This window comes from Lynx canadensis, chromosome C1, assembly GCF_007474595.2.
Source record: "Lynx canadensis isolate LIC74 chromosome C1, mLynCan4.pri.v2, whole genome shotgun sequence".
Taxonomy (NCBI): domain Eukaryota; kingdom Metazoa; phylum Chordata; class Mammalia; order Carnivora; family Felidae; genus Lynx; species Lynx canadensis.
Genome location: NC_044310.1, coordinates 186,377,595 through 186,397,157, shown reverse-complemented (window position 1 = coordinate 186,397,157; position 19,563 = coordinate 186,377,595). Strand labels below are relative to the sequence as shown.

The window sequence follows — 19,563 nt, the reverse complement described above, 5'->3', positions numbered from 1 at the left end:
GGAGCCCCCAAATATATAAAACAATTACTCATAAACAGAAGCAACCTTATTGATAAGAATGTGGTAATTGCTGGGGACTTTAACACCCCACTTACAGAAATGGATAGATCATCTAGACACACGGTCAATAAAGAAACAAGGGCCCTGAATGAGACACTGGATCAGATGGACTTGACAGATATATTTAGAACTCTGCATCCCAAAGCAACAGAATATACTTTCTTCTCAAGTGCACATGGAACATTCTCCAAGATAGATCATATACTGGGTCACAAAACAGCCCTTCATAAGTTTACAAGAATTGAAATTATACCATGCATACTTTCAGACCACAATGCTATGAAGCTTGAAATCAACCACAGGAAAAAGTCTGGAAAACCTCCAAAAGCATGGAGGTTAAAGAACACCCTACTAACGAATGAGTGGGTCAACCAGGCAATTAGAGAAGAAATCAAAAAATATATGGAAACAAACGAAAATGAAAATACAACAATCCAAACGCTTTGGGACGCAGCGAAGGCAGTCCTGAGAGGAAAATACATTGCAATCCAGGCCTATCTCAAGAAACAAGAAAAATCCCAAATACAAAATCTAACAGCACACCTAAAGGAAATAGAAGCAGAACAGCAAAGGCAGCCTAAACCCAGCAGAAGAAGAGAAATAATAAAGATCAGAGCAGAAATAAACAATATAGAATCTAAAAAAACTGTAGAGCAGATCAACGAAACCAAGAGTTGGTTTTTTGAAAAAATAAACAAAATTGACAAACCTCTAGCCAGGCTTCTCAAAAAGAAAAGGGAGATGACCCAAATAGATAAAATCATGAATGAAAATGGAATTATTACAACCAATCCCTCAGAGATACAAACAATTATCAGGGAATACTATAAAAAATTATATGCCAACAAATTGGACAACCTGGAAGAAATAGACAAATTCCTGAACACCCACACTCTTCCAAAACTCAATCAGGAGGAAATAGAAAGCTTGAACAGACCCATAACCAGCGAAGAAATTGAATCGGTTATCAAAAATCTCCCAACAAATAAGAGTCCAGGACCAGATGGCTTCCCAGGGGAGTTCTACCAGACGTTTAAAGCAGAGATAATACCTATCCTTCTCAAGCTATTCCAAGAAATAGAAAGGGAAGGAAAACTTCCAGACTCATTCTATGAAGCCAGTATTACTTTGATTCCTAAACCAGACAGAGACCCAGTAAAAAAAGAGAACTACAGGCCAATATCCCTGATGAATATGGATGCCAAAATTCTCAATAAGATACTAGCAAATCGAATTCAACAGCATATAAAAAGAATTATTCACCATGATCAAGTGGGATTCATTCCTGGGATGCAGGGCTGGTTCAACATTCGCAAATCAATCAACGTGATACATCACATTAACAAAAAAAAAGAGAAGAACCATATGATCCTGTCAATCGATGCAGAAAAGGCCTTTGACAAAATCCAGCACCCTTTCTTAATAAAAACCCTTGAGAAAGTCGGGATAGAAGGAACATACTTAAAGATCATAAAAGCCATTTATGAAAAGCCCACAGCTAACATCATCCTCAACGGGGAAAAACTGAGAGCTTTTTCCCTGAGATCAGGAACACGACAGGGATGCCCACTCTCACCGTTGTTGTTTAACATAGTGCTGGAAGTTCTAGCATCAGCAATCAGACAACAAAAGGAAATCAAAGGCATCAAAATTGGCAAAGATGAAGTCAAGCTTTCGCTTTTTGCAGATGACATGATATTATACATGGAAAATCCGATAGACTCCACCAAAAGTCTGCTAGAACTGATACATGAATTCAGCAAAGTTGCAGGATACAAAATCAATGTCCAGAAATCAGTTGCATTCTTATACACTAACAATGAAGCAACAGAAAGACAAATAAAGAAACTGATCCCATTCACAATTGCACCAAGAAGCATAAAATACCTAGGAATAAATCTAACCAAAGATGTAAAGGATCTGTATGCTGAAAACTATAGAAAGCTTATGAAAGTAATTGAAGAAGATTTAAAGAAATGGAAAGACATTCCCTGCTCATGGATTGGAAAAATAAATATTGTCAAAATGTCAATACTACCCAAAGCTATCTACACATTCAATGCAATCCCAATCAAAATTGCACCAGCATTCTTCTCGAAACTAGAACAAGCAATCCTAAAATTCATATGGAACCACAAAAGGCCCCGAATAGCCAAAGGAATTCTGAAGAAGAAGACCAAAGCAGGAGGCATCACAATCCCAGACTTTAGCCTCTACTACAAAGCTGTCATCATCAAGACAGCATGGTATTGGCACAAAAACAGACACACAGACCAATGGAATAGAATAGAAACCCCAGAACTAGACCCACAAACATATGGCCAACTCATCTTTGACAAAGCAGGAAAGAACATCCAATGGAAAAAAGACAGCCTCTTTAACAAATGGTGCTGGGAGAACTGGACAGCAACATGCAGAAGGTTGAAACTAGACCACTTTCTCACACCATTTACAAAAATAAACTCAAAATGGATAAAGGACCTAAATGTGAGACAGGAAACCATCAGAACCTTAGAGGAGAAAGCAGGAAAAGACCTCTCTGACCTCAGCCGTAGCAATCTCTTACTCGACACATCCCCAAAGGCAAGGGAATTAAAAGCAAAAGTGAATTACTGGGACCTTATGAAGATAAAAAGCTTCTGCACAGCAAAGGAAACAACCAACAAAACTAAAAGGCAACCAACGGAATGGGAAAAGATATTTGCAAATGACATATCGGACAAAGGGCTAGTATCTAAAATCTATAAAGAGCTCACCAAACTCCACACCCGAAAAACAAATAACCCAGTGAAGAAATGGGCAGAAAACATGAATAGACACTTCTCTAAAGAAGACATCCACATGGCCAACAGGCACATGAAAAGATGTTCAGCGTCGCTCCTTATCAGGGAAATACAAATCAAAACCACACTCAGGTATCACCTCACGCCAGTCAGAGTGGCCAAAATGAACAAATCAGGAGACTATAGATGCTGGAGAGGATGTGGAGAAACGGGAACCCTCTTGCACTGTTGGTGGGAATGCAAATTGGTGCAGCCGCTCTGGAAAGCAGTGTGGAGGTTCCTCAGAAAATTAAAAATAGACCTACCCTATGACCCAGCAATAGCACTGCTAGGAATCTACCCAAGGGATACAGGAGTACTGATGCATAGGGGCACTTGTACCCCAATGTTCATAGCAGCACTCTCAACAATAGCCAAATTATGGAAAGAGCCTAAATGTCCATCAACTGATGAATGGATAAAGAAATTGTGGTTTATATACACAATGGAATACTACGTGGCAATGAGAAAAAATGAAATATGGCCTTTTGTAGCAACGTGGATGGAACTGGAGAGTGTGATGCTAAGTGAAATAAGCCATACAGAGAAAGACAGATACCATATGGTTCCACTCTTATGTGGATCCTGAGAAACTTAACAGGAACCCATGGGGGAGGGGAAGGAAAAAAAAAAAAAAAAGACGTTAGAGTGGGAGAGAGCCAAAGCATAAGAGACTGTTAAAAACTGAGAACAAACTGAGGGTTGATGGGGGGTGGGAGGGAGGGGCGGGTGGGTGATGGGTATTGAGGAGGGCACCTTTTGGGATGAGCACTGGGTGTTGTATGGAAACCAATTTGTCAATAAACTTCATAAAAAAAAAAAAAAAAAAAAAAAACTTCTGATGCCTACCTCCACACTAGGCTACTGGGTGAGAAGTGCCTTGAGTGGGCTTACAAATCTCCTGAAGACTCTATAATCATCAGCCCAGAGAGAGAGGGCTACAATCCACAGGAGCAGGATGTCCATGGGATTGATTCCTCAGGACAGAATAGACTCACAGAAAGGAGGCAAGAGAAATGATGAAAGAAAGATCACAGGAAACAGAACATCATGTTCTGTGTGTCCTGTGTGAGCCAGGCCTGTGAGACACAGCCTGTGCTGGTCTCGGTGAAGCCTCACAAAATCTTGGTGGGAGGAGGAGGTGGCAAGTCCTGTGCCCATTTTATAGATGACAAAAGTGAGGACACAGGGGATGTCAGCAACTTTCTTAAGGTCTCTAAGTTAAAGGGTTTTTTTGTTTTGCAGCTTTTGTTTTTACCTGCCCAGGTAACTTTTTTTTAAATTTTGTTTTATGTTTATTTATTTTTAAGAGCGAGAGAGACAGAGCAGGGGAGGGGCAGAGAAAGAGAGAGAGAGAGAGAGAGAGAGAGAGAGAGAGACACAGAATCTGAAGCAGGCTCCAGGCTCTGAGCTGTCAGCATGGAGCCTGACGCGGGGCTCGAACTCACAGAACGTGAGATCATGACCTGAGCCCATCGGATGCTTAACCGACTGACCCACCCAAGTGCCCTGCACACACTATTTCTTTATGTGGTTTTTGTTATTGTTGATTCTCATGTGATTTTCAGTATTTTTCATGTTTGTATTTAAAACAACAATAAAATATTTTCTATTTTGGTTGCAAAAAATAAATAAATAAATAAATAAAATAAATAAATAAACTTAAAAAAGAAAAGGCAAAGTTGAGGTTGTTTCTTTCCCTAAAACCAGCCAGCTCTTGCTGGTTTAGCTGATACTTTGGCTTGCCCAGTACATCCTTATCCTTACCATTTTGTAGGTTATACCAGAAGAGGCATTTGGCCCTAGTTTAAATACTTGGAAGGCATTTTTACTTTAAAATGAAATAAAGTACTAAATACTTCAGTATTTTCACTTTAAAACTAGCCAGTGTATGTCAACTGTAATTCAATTAAGAATAGCAACAACAACAAAAATTAGTCAAAAGATTCCTGTGCTGTTAAAATAAGTGAAGAGTTATTTTTGCCAGGAGTCAAAGGATTTCTTGAAATTATTTCTTGGGGCAACAAAATGTGAGTCATGCAAAATGGTCAAAAAAAAAAAGCACTCTTCCAGATTTTAGCAAAAGACTAAAAGCTTATAGAACTCTCCATTCTAGTTATTTAGAAGAGGGTACTAGGTTCTGTGAAAATTACTATTTTCTTTTACCTAAGACCAATAGTAATTCTCTTAGGAAATAACTGTGCTTCTCAACCCTGGTTACACATTAGAGTCATCTGGGGAATGTTTAGATAAATACTGATGCTCTCATCCTGTACTCCAGTTCTGATTTCATTGGTCTGAGATGGGATTTTGGTATTGGTATTTAAAAAATATATATACTAACTAGGTCTTTGCCAGTGTAGTAAGTCAAAGCAGACAAACAAAGAAATAAATTATAGTATCAAGATTGGAAAAGGTAAATAAAACTGTCATGATATGTTTGTGTGTACAGAAAATTGAAGAGAATCTATAAGACTATTAAAACAGTAAGTGCATTTAGTAAAGTTCTTAGATATAAGGTCAGTATATAAAAGCTAATTGTGTTTTTATGTATTAGACACAAGCAAGTAGAAAATTAAATAAAAATATCATTTAAAACAGCATTATAAAACACCAAATACTAGGTATAAATATTAGAAAGGGTGTGCAAGATCTCTATATAAAAACTGCAAAGTTACTGAGAGAAATTAAAGTAAATTTGAGTAAAAGGTGGTATCTATCATATTCATGGATTTAAATGTAATACTGTTAAGATTTTGAGTCTCTCAAGTTGATATTGTTTCAATGTAATACAAGTCAAAATCCCAGCAAGTTATTTCTAGTAAAAATTGATGAACTGATAAATGTATATGGAAATGCAAAGAACCTAAAACAGCTAAGGTTATATTGAGAAAGAAGTAGGAAAATGACATTATACTCTCAGATTTCAAGACTTACTATAGAGTTATAGCAAGTAAGACAGTGAGGTCTATTACAAATACAGATAAACAGATGAATGGAATATCAGTTCAGAAATAGAACAACACATATGTAGACACATGGAAAATAATAAAAGCTGCACTGCAATTCAATAAAGGAAAAAATAGTTTTAATAAATGGTGTTAGGTCAATTGGATATACACTTGAACAAAATTGAAACTTGACCCCTGCATCATGCCATATAGAAAAATTAATTTGAGATGGATCAGAGACCTAAACATCAAGGCTAAAGCATTTTATCAAGCTTCTAGGACAAAACAGAAAAATATCTTCATAACCTTTGGATAGGCAAGAATTTCTTCCTGGGCACAACAGCATTAACCATTAAGAAAAGACTGATAAATTGTACTTCATTAAAATCAAGAACTTTTGTTGATGAAAAAGAATTGTGAAGACAGTGAACATGCAATCCACAGGCTGGGAGAAGATATGTATGATACTTCTAATCAACAAAGAACTTACACCAAAAACATAGAAACTTTCTATTAATTTGTAAGTAAATCAATTACTTATTATATTAGTAATTGCATTAAAAATATATATAATTACAGCAATATAATTATAATATTAAATTAATGATCACTTTTAGTTAATTAAAAAAACAGGCAAAAGGCTTGAACAAATATCTCATAAAAGAGAATATAAAAATGGTCAATACACATATGAGAAGGGTTCAGTATCAACAGTCATGAAAGAAATTTAATTGAATCCACAATGAGATACTACTTCATCAGATTAGATAAAACTAAAAAGACTGATAACAGAACAATGCAATTCTCATAATTGCTAATAAGAGTATAACTGGAATATTTTTTTTCAATATTTGGCATTAAATACTAAAGGTAAACATATAAAAACACTATTATTTGGCATTTCTACTCCTGGGTATATTTCATTGGAAATGAGTGCTTATGTTCACAAAAAAATATGTATAAATTATAGAAATTTTATTAATAACATACTCAAGTTGAAAATATCTCAGTAGTGCATCAGTAGTAGAATGGATAAATAAATTGTGGAATATTTATATAATGGAATACTCCTGTACAGTGAAGAAGAACTACTACCGATCTATGCAACAACATGGATGAATTTTCCACACTCAATGTTGAATAAAAGAAGTAGGCACAAAGAAAGTTATATTATAAGATTTCATTAATATGAGGTTCAGAAGAGGTAAAACTTTGGAAGGGTTACTGACTGAGAAGGAGCAAGAGGAAGCTTTCTGGGGGTGCTGGAAGTGTTCTAAATATGTTTTTATTAAGAAAGGATGCTGAATTTTGTCAAATGCTTTTTCTGCATCTATTGACAGGAGCATATGGTTCTTATCCTTTCTTTTATTAATGTGGTGTATCACATTGATTGATTTGCAAATATTGAACCAGCCCTGCAGCCCAGGAATGAATCCCACTTGATCATGGTGAATGATTCTTTTTATATGCTGTTGAATTCGATTTGCTAGTATCTTGTTAAGAATTTCTACATCCATGTTCATCAGGGATATTGGCCTGTAATTCTCCTTTTTTGTGGGGTCTACATCTGGTTTGGGAATCAAGGTAATGCTGGTTTCATAGAATGAGTATGGAAGTTTTCCTTCTGTTTCTATTTTTTGGAATACCTTGAGAAGGATATGTATTAATTCCACTTTAAATGTCTGGTAGAATTCCCCAGGGAAGCCATCTGGCCCAGTACTCTTATTTGTTGGGAGATTTTTGATAACTGATTGAATTTCTTCACTAATTATGGGTGTGTTCAAATTTTCTATTTCTTCCCATTTGAGTTTTGGTAGTGTGTGGGTGTCTAGGAATTTGCCCATTTCTTCCAGGTTGTCCAGTTTGCTGGCGTATAATTTTTCATAGTATTCTCTGATAATTGCTTGTATTTCTGGGGGATTGGTTGTGATAAATCCATTTTCATTCATGATTTTATATATTTGGGTCCTCTCTCTTTTCTTTTTGAGAAGTCTGGCTAGGAGTTTATCAATTTTGTTTATTTTTTCAAAAAACCAACTCGTAGTTTCATTAATCTGTTCTACTGTTTTTTTGGATTCTATATTGTTTATTTCTGCTCTGATATTTATTATTTCTCTTCTTCTGCTGGCTTTGCGGTTTCTTTGTTGTTCTGCTTCTAGTTCCTTTAGGTGTGCTTTTAGATTTTGTATTTGGGATTTTTCTTGTTTCTTGAGATAGGCCTGGATTGCAGGGCTGCCTTTGCTGCATCCCAAAGGGTTTGGATTGTTGTTTTTTCATTTTCATTTGTTTCCATATATTTTTAAATTTCTTCTTTAATTGCCTGATTGACTCATCCATTCTTTAGTAGGATGTTCTTTAACCTCCATGTGTTTGAAGGTTTTCCAAACTTTTTCCTGTGGTTGATTTCAAGGTTCATAGCATTGTGATCCAAAAGTGTGCATGGTATGATATCAATTCTTTTATATTTATTGTGGGCTGTTTTGTGACCCGGTATGTGATCTATCTTGGAGAATGTTCCATGTGCACTTGAGAAGAATGTGTATTCTGCTGCTTTAGGATGAAAAGATCTAAATATACCTGTCAAGTCCATCTGGTCCAGTGTATCATTCAGGGCCATTGTTTCTTTATTGATTTTCTGTCTAGATGATCTGTCCATTCCTTTAAGTGGAATATTAAAGTCTCCTGCAATTACCATATTCTTACCAATAAGATTGCTTATGTTTGTGATTTATATATTTGGGTGCTTCCGAATTCAGTGCATATACATTTATAATTGTTAGCTCTCCTTGATGGATAGACCCCGTAATTATGATATAATGCCCTTCTTCATCTCTTGTTACAGCCTTTAGCTTAAAATCTAGTTTGTCTGGGGGTGCCTGGGTGGCTCAGTCAGTTGGGCGACCGACTTCGGCTCAGGTCATGATCTTGCAGTTTGTGAGTTTGAGCTGTGCGTCAGGCTCTGTGCTGACAGCTCAGAGCCTGGAGCCTACTTTGGATTCTGTGTTTCCCCCCTCTCTCTTCCCCTCCTCTGCTCACACTCTGTGTCTGTCTCTCAATAATAAATAAACATTAAAAAAATTAAAATCTAGTTTGTCTGATATAAGTATGGATACTCCAGCTTTCTTTTGACTTCCAATAGCATGATGGTTCTCCAACCCCTCACTTTCAATGTGAAGGTGTCCTCAGGTCTAAAATGGGTCTGTTGTAGACAGCAAATAGATGGGTCTTGTTTTGTTTTTGTTGTTGTTGTTGTTGTTGTTGTTGTTTTAATCCATTCTGATAGCCTGTGTCTTTTGATTGGAGCATTCAGTCCATTTACATTCAGTGTTATTAGTGAAAGATATGGATTTAGAGTTATTGTGTTATCTGTAGTTTTCATGCTTGTAGTGATGTCTCTGATACTTTGTGGTCTTTGCAACATTCCCCAGAGTCCCCCTTAGGATCTCTTATAGGACTGGTTTAGTGGTGATGAATTTCTTCAGTTTTTGTTTGTCTGGGAAAACCTTTATCTTCTTCTATTCTGAATGACAGGCTTGCTGGATAAAGGATTCTTGGCTACATATTTTTTCTATTCATCACATTGAAAATTTCCTGCCACTCCTTTCTGGCCTGCCAAGTTTCAGTAGATATGTCTGCTACTACCCTTATGTGTCTACACTTTTAGGTTAAGGCCCGTTTATCCCTAGCTGCTTTCAGAATTCTCTCTTTATCTTTGTATTTTGCCAGTTTCACTATGATATGTCATGCAGAAGATTGATTCAAGTTATATCTGAAGGGAGTTCTCTGTGCCTCCTGGATTTCAATGTTTGTTTCCTTCCCCAGATTGGGGAAGTTCTCAGCTACGATTTTTTCAAGTATACCTTCAGCCTCTTTCTTTCTCTCTTCTTCTGGAACTCCTATGATATGGATATTGTTCTATTTCATTGACTCACTTATTTCTCTAATTCTCCCCTTGTGGTTCAGAATTTTTTATCTTTTTCTCAGCTTCATCTTTTCCCATAATTTTATCTTCTATTTCACTTAATCTCCCTTCTGCCTCTTCAGTCCTTGCTGTCACCACCTCTAGTTTATTTTGCACCTCATTTATAGCATTTTTAAATTCATTATGACTATTTTTTAGTTCCTTGATCTCTGTAGCAATAGATTCTCTGCTGTCTTCTATGCTTTTTTTTTTCAAGCCCAGCCATTAATTTTATGACTATTATTCTAAATTGTTATTCAGTTATATTGTTTATATCTGTTTTGATCAATTCTTCAGCTGTCATTTCTTCCTGGAATTTCTTTTGAGGAGAATTCCTCCATTTCATCATTTTGGCTAGTTTTCTGTCCCCTACGTGTTTTAAAAGCTTGTTATGTGTCCTGTACCTGCAATCACTACTATATTAAAGAGGGGTCATACACTGCCCTGCCCAGGGCTTGGCCCTTCATGAGGTGTTTTTTGGAGTGTTACTTGCTCTCTGTTGTTGTGACTGTTGTTACTTTATCCCTACTCCTAGTCATGTTTTGGACCCTCCACCAGGTGTGCTTTGATTTGTTCATTGAAGTAGCCCTGGAAAGGAAAAGAAACAAACAAAAAACAAACAGAAAACAAAAACAAGTAAACACACACACACACACACACACACACACACACACACACACACCAAAAACAAAAATCAGAAACACCAACTACAAGTAAACAACAGGGTAGAGGTGGTGCTGATGGACGAGGCCTTATTCCATGCAAAGGAAGAAATGACAGGAGCAGGAAAAAAGAAAAAATATAAAAATTGACCGGACAGAGAAACTATATGGCTTAAGCCAGAGAGAGAGAAGGGAAAATAAAGAAGGAGGTGTAGTCAGAGAAAGACAAATATCATATGACTTCACTCATATGAGTACTTTAAGACATAGAACAGATGAACACAAGGGAAGGGAAGCAAAAATAATATAAAAACAGGGAGAGGGGACAAAACATAAGAGACTCTTAAATATGGAGAACAAACAGAGGGTTACTGGAGTGGTTGTGGGAGGGGGGATGGGCTAAATGGGTAAGGGGCACTAAGGGATCTACTCCTGAAATCATTGTTGCACTATATGCTAACTAACTTGGATGTAAATTAAAAAAAAAAAAAAAAAAAAAATATATATATATATATATATATATATATATATATATATATATATAGGAGGTGTAGAGCATGTATCAAGAGAATAGATTAAATCTGTCTGCTTAAACAAACCAACAACCAGAGTAACCAGACTGGAGGAGGGAAGAGATAAGAAGGAGAAAAGGAAGGAAGAATATATCTATATAATAAGAATTGTCTGAGAATTAAACCAGGCAAAGCAACAGTGCTGGTCTGGAGGAGGGGCTGTCTGGTTCATTCTGTTAATCCGCTCCAGTATATACACAGTTACCAGGCATGGAGGGGCCCTGGTTTGGTGTAGGTAGGTCCTGCCTCCATTGTGGGCCCGCAGTCCATTCCCTGAAGCCCCACCTTGTTGGTGATGGGGAGAAAAATGGCGACCCCCAGTCTTACCTCCACAGACCAGATGTCCCAAATCACTCTGTTCAAGCCATCCTCACTGTGCTATGGCCGCAAACAAGGCGGTTTGTCCCACTCTGCCAACTCCTGTGCTTTCCTGGCACTTCGCTGGGATTTAAACCCCGATGTGTTCAACGTTCCCACACTGTCCACCTTGGTTTTGGTGATGTGCCACTCCTTTGAGTGGATGTATACTTGCTTCCCATAGCACTTCAGGGAGGGGATTGTTTTCTCCCACTGCGGACTGCACCTCTAAACTAGTTACCAAGCCTGGGGCTGGCTCCCCTCCTCCCCAGGTGTGTGAAAAGAGCAGCCAGCACTAGTCTGGAGAAAGCCCTGCAGTTAGACATTGAATCTTTCTCCATCCTGGTCCGTGGTTTTTCTTTTATCCAGATATAGTCCTATGCTTCCCCAGCTTCTTTCTCTTCCCTTTGTCTCTCTACAGAAGGGGATCCCTCCCCTTCATTTGTTTTATTTCTCTCAGTTCACAATCATGCACCTATGGCCTGTCATGTTGTCCTGGTGGGTCTTTGCAAGTATCTCTGTCACTTTGCACCTGGACTCTTAGAGTTGAAAGTCCTTTAGCTTCAATACTGCTTTATTTGAGAGAGGAGGGAACTTCAGATCTCCCTACTTCTCCACCATGTTGGTCTCTTCTCCTCCAAACAGTCCAGGTTTGAACTTGGGTTTCACTTGGGGACCTCACTTAATTGTTGTCCCTAGCAAAGAGCGGAAACCTACTGAAGGCAGAGGGGTCTTCCAAGCCTGCTGCTTCCTCCCCATCTGCCGCTGTTGCTTTCCTTGGGCTCTCTCTATATGTTTTTAAAGATTTTATTTTTAAGTAATCTCTGCACCCAACATGGGGCTCAAACTGATGACCTCTAGATCAAGAGTAGCATGCTCTTCCAACTGAGCCAACCAGGCTCCCCAGAAGTATTCTAGATCTTGATGTGGGTAGTGTTTACATAGATTTATACCTATACATAAAATTTCATCAAATTGTAAACTTATTATTTGTGCATTTAAAATTTTGATTTAAAAATCACACTAGGGTTGAGAGCTCTGCCTTGGAGTTTCAGTATTTCTCAAACCAGATAATTAACTTATAGTCTTCAACTTCAGAGGAATCACTTTTCTGGCCCAAGACAACTTACCATCAATGATTTCATCAACATATTTAAAGGCTTGCTCTAAATTTCCTTGCTCTATTTTTTTTTTCCAATGGAAAAATGAATTGTGCTCTAGGGAAAAATAATAAAAAGTTTTGTTTTCTCATATCTTAATAAACCATTCATACGCCATCAAACTGCTATGCTCCTGTTCTTTCAGATATTCATACACCATGACAGACAATCTAAGGAGTGTAGAGAGTCAGCAGAAATTGTGTTACAATAGACTACAGGTATTGGTGACTCAGTTTTGTTCAGGGCTCGGAGGAAGCGCTGAGGGGGAGATAAGCATATCTAGAGGGTCCCACCCTCTAGACTGCTGAGTGATGACCTGAGGCAGTGGGTATTAAGGTGTCAACTTTATGGTGGGGTGCAGATAAGAAGAGTAGAGAGAGGCCAAGGAGGAGGCTGGTGGAACTGGAAATGCTCAGAAATGGCCTTGTGTAGGTGACCTAAATTAGAAGCTGAATTGCATGGAATTAGGACAGTTAGAGAAGAGAGGGGGAAATCGTTTGAAGTCAAGGCCACCTCAGAAAGCAATAGCTTGAGGTTGAAAATAAGCTGAGGGGCCAAAAAGAGAATAAGGCCAGGCTGGCTGGAGAGCAGGTTTTCTGTCAAGAGCATGTGGATGAGCTTCAAAGGTGAATTGAGGTTGGACTATGAAAGACCTTGAGTTCTATGCTAAGACCCTTATCCAAGGGGACATTATTGTATAAGAAAAGTGACCCAATGAACATTGAGGCATAGAAAAGTTAATGTGGTGGGTAGACAGGTTTAAAATGGAGTACAAGAGGCTCCTTAAGTGGTTATTGTAGTAAATCTGACAGTGGTAAGGTCTGAAGGGTGGGATGGGGGTGAAATTGAGAGTGGAAAGAAAGGGGCAAACTTAAAGGCATAACTGGGAAAAGATAACTGGGAAAGACCTGAATTTGGCAACTCTTGGGAAGAACAGAGGAGAATCAGAGGATACTGAAGAAGTATCCTACATGGCTGGGTTTCATATTGTTCATGTATCCATCTATTCACTTCTCCCTCCATCACACTCATTTATTAAGACTGACCTTGGGTTAATGCTTTGCTAAATGCTGGGGCTATAAAGCACCATGCAACATGTTCTTGCCCTCATTAATAACAACAACTAAAACAAAAATAATAGCAAACATTTACTACATGCATTCCATATCTTTCAGGTGCTGTTCTAAGCATTTTACCTGGATTTTCTCATCTAAACCTTCTAATGACTTTTATGTAGGTGCTTTATGGCTCCCATTTTATAGTTGAGAAAGCTGAGGTATGAGGAATTTAAGTGACATGCCAAAGCTTTCATTGCTATTAAGAGGCCACTAAAAAAGAAAGAAAGAAAGAAAGAAAGAAAGAAAGAAAGAAAGAAAGAAAGAAAGAAAGAAAGAAAGAGCTACTAAAAGATGGAGTTAGAATACCAATCTGAGTTTTCTATCTCCAGAGCTTGTAGGAAGTGGGCAGGAGACACAGGACAGTAAATGTTATGACTGTTCTCAGTTTCACACTGTTCTGGATTTTCCCACCAGACTAGTTTTACATAGAGGTCATAAGGACATTCCTCTGGTGTTACCTATCTATATTATGAGAACATGTCTTGTCAAGAGAATGGGAGAAGTGGTCACAAGAAGGAAGTAGAAATGCAGGCAGGGAAATTCTCAGTATTATGTTTTGAAGTGTTGATTTCTTGAGCCTTTGCTTTGAAACATAAATAACTCTGAATGAAGTATAGATGGAGCCCAATTTATACTATTTTGTGACTCCACCAGTTGAATTCTGCCAAAAGTATACTGACCGAGTCATTCTAGAAGGCATGAAGTGGCTCGACTACCTCTTTTGTGATAATCTTTGGTTCTATGTCTTCACAAGTCATCTTCACTTTTTTAGCTGCCTCTCTTGCATGAGCATAGGTATCAGCAGCCACAGTGCAGATAATCTGACTCATGCAAATCACCTGCAGAAAAGCCACATGTTACCATTAGCTAAGACACAGAATCATTAAAAAGGAATTACTGTTCCCACATTCTTACATTTACCCACTGGGTTCCTATGACCAAAGGAAAGATTATTTTCCACCTATGAGAATAAATTTAAAACAGTGGCATGAGTGGGATTTAGGGGGTTCAAAAACTGGGTGCAGAACTTGATTATCTGGCTTCTGTCTTCAGTTGTATTCCCCATCATTCCCATATCACACATATTAATCCAGTCATCCTGAAATTCTGTCGGTTCTTTTAATGTCCTGTGTTCTATATTGCTTCTATGGTTTTCATAACTTTTTTAGAAGCCTTCTTTGAGAGGGCTTATAGCTTATGATCAGAATCTTATGTTCACATTTCAAGAGAGAATTTGAGAATCACTGATGTGGAATCATTGGTTCCCTGCAGTTTTTGTGATGTAAACATGAATCCATGGATGTAGAGTCATAACCAATAATCATTTTGGTGTTTTCAGTGAATCATTTGAATGATACGCCCCACACAAATCTCACACCTCATTGGGTGCATGGAGAACTTCTCCCTGATGCTTATTATTTCCTGGAACATCCTCTGCTGTTATCACATTGACAATACCTGGAAGTGCCAGGGCTTCTGAAATATCAATTGATCTAGGAGGGAAAATTTGAAAGTACACATAGAGTTTACAGGGGTAAGTTCATGGTATAATGATGATTTATAATCAATATAAATGATTCCTCAAGCACAGGGAAAAACTACAATGGACCTCATAACTAAATAAGGGACAGTATTCTGTGTTTAAAAGTGTCAATATTTGGCAGATGTTTGGACTCTTGGCATTAGATTCTTTCAAAAATATGCTAAAAAAATGACTGATTTCCATTCAGAACAGGGAATGAATATTTTTTTCAAGATTTTTTAAAACATTTATTTATTTTTGTGAAAGAGAGAGAGTGAGCGAGCATGAGCGGGGGAAGGGCAGAGAAAGAGAGGGAGACACAGAATCTGAAGCAGGCTGCAGGCTCTGAGCTGTCAGCACAGAGCTCTACGTGGGGCTTGAACTCACAAACTATGAGATCGTGACCTGAGCCGAAGTTGGACACTTAATGAACTGAGCCACCCAGATGCCCTGAGGAAATGAATATTCTTAGTTGACTTAAATAACCTCTCATTTGTGAAGTGAAATTGTGAATGCATTCCAGTAATACATAGGAATATTTTTCACTCCCTTACATGATGTTTGTGTGAGATCTGCTGCTTGTGACTATAGCCAAGAAGAGTTCTTGGGCAACAGGAGACATGTCATCACTAAACACAGCTTCCCTGGCATATTTAATGGCTGACTAGTGCATGACTGGGTGGTTGATGGGGTCTTGTGAGGGTCGGTAGGGATCCACACACTGTCAATGAATAAAGCAAGTTATTTTACTTCCAGACATTCTCAGGCACTGAAAATTGGGTCTGATATATCTGGCTTACTCACAAGTGAAGAAAAATTATAGGCAATTGGGTATCTATATCTGTGAGTAAGAGTTAATAAATGTCCATTGGGCAGTGTGGTAAGAGATATATTCTGGTTACAATCTACCCCCTCACCTCCCCAAAAGGAAGATGTTGTTCTTGTCCTTAAAGATTCTACAAGCTTGCAAGGGTATCAGAATACAGACAAATACATATTAAAATAACATGGTTAACTTCATATAGCAATAAAGAACAGTTTATACATAACAAAATATACACATTTACACAATATGGTGCAAAGAAAATACACAAGTTCCTGGGAGATTTAGGGTGGCTGTGTCAAGTAGGGTCCTAGAAGCAGTGAATGTTGAGTCGGGTTTTGAAGAAGGGACAGGCATTCACTAAGAAAAGGAGAACATTTTAAGCAACAAAACTGATATAGTGGAGAAGAGACATTTAGAATCTAATTCCTTGTGAAGCCTTGAGTAAAAGCATAGAAGCTAAACCAAGCAAGTCGTGTGTGAGTTAAAATTGGTAATGTTGGCTGGCTTTAGTAGACTTTACCCTTACAAGTAATAAAAAAAAAATAGCTATTGAAAAGTGGGAGATACATGTATAATGCATGCATTGAATGCATAGACAGATTTAAAAAACAAAAAACAAAAAACTCTACCCGCTGATCTGGAACATCCGAATTCCTTGGGGTGTTATAACAAGGAAAACTTCTAGAGCACTCATGAACTTTTCTGGGATATCAGAAAATTCTGGAGATACTGAAAAGAAGATAATTTCCCATTTAACTTTACAATCTGAATGACTTGCTTAGAAAATCACATGTAGAAATAGGTTATCTTATTTATTCTCTCAGATACTGGTCACCAGTTGTGCTGGGAAAGAACCCTGAGTTTCGAGCTCCCTGGGCTAGCAGCAGTTGTTTGAAGAATGACTATATCTACTTACACACACAGGAAAGTGAATGCTATTTCCAGGAAGTGGAGACTTCCTTTATGACAAGCTCTCCTCTCAAATGGCAGGAAGAATTTGTTTTTCCAAATGGAGGTTGTGCTTTCATGTCCAGGTCAAAGTTCTGGGCATGAATCTCAAAGAAGCAATTGAGGGAGAAAAGATTAATTTACAAGGACGTTCAGTTTCAGATTAGTTGTCATAGTAAAGATATTAGAATTAACCTAAATATCCAATAAGAGGGAACTGACTAAACAAATTATGTGCATTGTAAGATATAATAGTTCATAGTCATTAAAAATGGTTTTGTAGAAGTGTGTTTGTATTTATGCACATTGAAAAATGCTCATGAACTGGGTGTTATATGTAAGTGATGAATCACTAAATTCTATGCCTAAAAAACAATATTTTGATTGAAAAAATGCTCATGCATTACAATTAAGTAAAAATATGGACTACAAATATTTATGTATAGTATTACCCCTTTTTCTTGTAAAAAGAAGAAAAAAATATATATGTGTGTATTCCAAATGTTAACAGTCTTTATGGTAGGACTACTGGCTTACAGTTGATTTTTAAAATTTTTGCTTCTCTGTGTTTGAATTTTCTACAATGATAGAATATATAATGTGTAATATGCAAGAGAACATATGATAATAAAGATGTAAAACAAGACATGTATTTAACAAATTATAAGTGATAATAGATATATATTGATGACATATGTATGTTGTAAATATATTATGTAATACAGAATAATAGAATATTATAACAATGCTAATTATTATAAATGTAAATGCTATAAATATAAATGCTAATTAATAAACATTATTTAAAAAGACTAGCTGAATTAACAGACTTAGCCATAAAAGAAATGCATATCATTTATCTGCCATTTTTGGGTCAGCTCATGACTTATCAAGGGGACACTCACAGTCATGGACCATATTCTGAGAAAAACTGCTGTGAAGGTCATTTTAAACTAGGCTAGGTAAGAAAAAAAAGTTAAAAAACAAGAAACAATCTAAATGTCCAAAAATAAAGTACAGATCAAATAATGGCACACCTATCCATAGACATATCATGCAACCATTATGTCATTATGTCATGAAGAATATTCAATAACACTGAAAGGTGTTTGTTACTAAGTGAAATAAACAAGTTATACTAAACAGTTCTACAGATATATATGTGTGACATATACATACCCACATTCATAAAGAAGGGTTTAGAAGGACGCATACCAAAATATTAATAATGGTTATCTGTGGGTGATGGATAGACAAATGATAGACAAAAGATTTTCTCTTCCTTTCTGGCTAATCCACATTTTCTAAATATTAAAGAAGGTATTGTTTTAATAAGAAAATTTTCTTTAAAATAGGAAGAGATTATAATTTAATTACTGAAAGCTTTTCACTACTGTAGATCAACTTGATATTGTGTACTATATGGTCACACAAACTATAGGAAGAGCAAGGTTGTCCCCTTTTTAGCCCAGGAGAGAAGGGAGAGGGAAGGAAAGGAAAAGGAGGCTGGGAAGCACCACACTGAGAGCTCCACCCTCTCTACCTTTGATAATCTGCTAACCTTGGTGCAGTAGAGAAACTGGGCAGTGAAGCCCTTCATATGCAGACTGACACTCAGAATGTCAAGGCACTCAGAGACCCAGAGAAGTCATTTATCATTTTCCTCAGTGCTCACCTCACTTTGAGGTAGAATTTGAAAAGTGAGCTGATGCTGAGGGTTCACCTGTATTCTATCATGCCACCCTCAGCTACTGGTGGCATGTAAATCTCGTCCAGGACCAGTCAGCAAGCATCATTCAGCATTTGGTCATCCTATTGCATGGTAGGAAAGAATGTAAACATGTCACAGAAGAGGCAAAGACAGAGTAAACTGACAGAGCAAGGTAAGATGGAGAAAAATCTGTATTCATCTTTAAAGTCTAAACAAAATACCCTCACATATTTCACAAGCTTTCTTTAGAATCTGCTGCAGTAGTTCTGAAATTTTCGTTACCAAGTCCTCCTTTATTACTATTTTTAACTTCATGGCCTGGGAATGTTGATTTACCTCAAATAGCTTGGATAAAAAAGTACTCAAATCAGAGCTTCCCAAGATCTGGAAACTTGTCTTACTGCGGTATCTCCAGCAAATAGGCCATGCCTGGCACACACACTACACAGGTAATGACTGGTAAACGACTAAATTATTGATGACAGGTGTAAATTTTTTACAAATGAAAGTTTCTACATAAATGCTTCTAAAGCATTGACTTACTTTAGTATTTGAGAAAAAATTGCATTAAGTTCCATTGCATTGTTGACAATGAATACAATGGGTAGATAAAAAATACTGTAAAAGCACTAGTTAGAAGAAAGTTTTTTTAATTTTACTACTTTTTTCATTTTAAATTTTAGTTAATTTTGTTGGAAGAGTTTTTAAAAACTACTTTCCAAATGCTAGAAACAATGAGAGTGACATGAAGAAGGCCTTTTAAACTTTTTGAATATTTTATCTTTATGTAGTGTAGGGACATTTTAAGATGTCTTAGGATACAGTATTGGAAACATTTACTTATTCTGCAGGTTAATTAAAAATGAAAATTTGAAGGGTGCCTGGCTGGCTCA

The 19,563-nt window shown here is 37.2% G+C and overlaps 1 pseudogene; it reads right to left on the bottom strand.

Annotated features, from left to right (window-relative positions):
* The window catches only part of LOC115519897, a 74,857-nt pseudogene that overhangs the window by 25,140 nt on the left and 30,154 nt on the right, over positions 1-19,563 (bottom strand).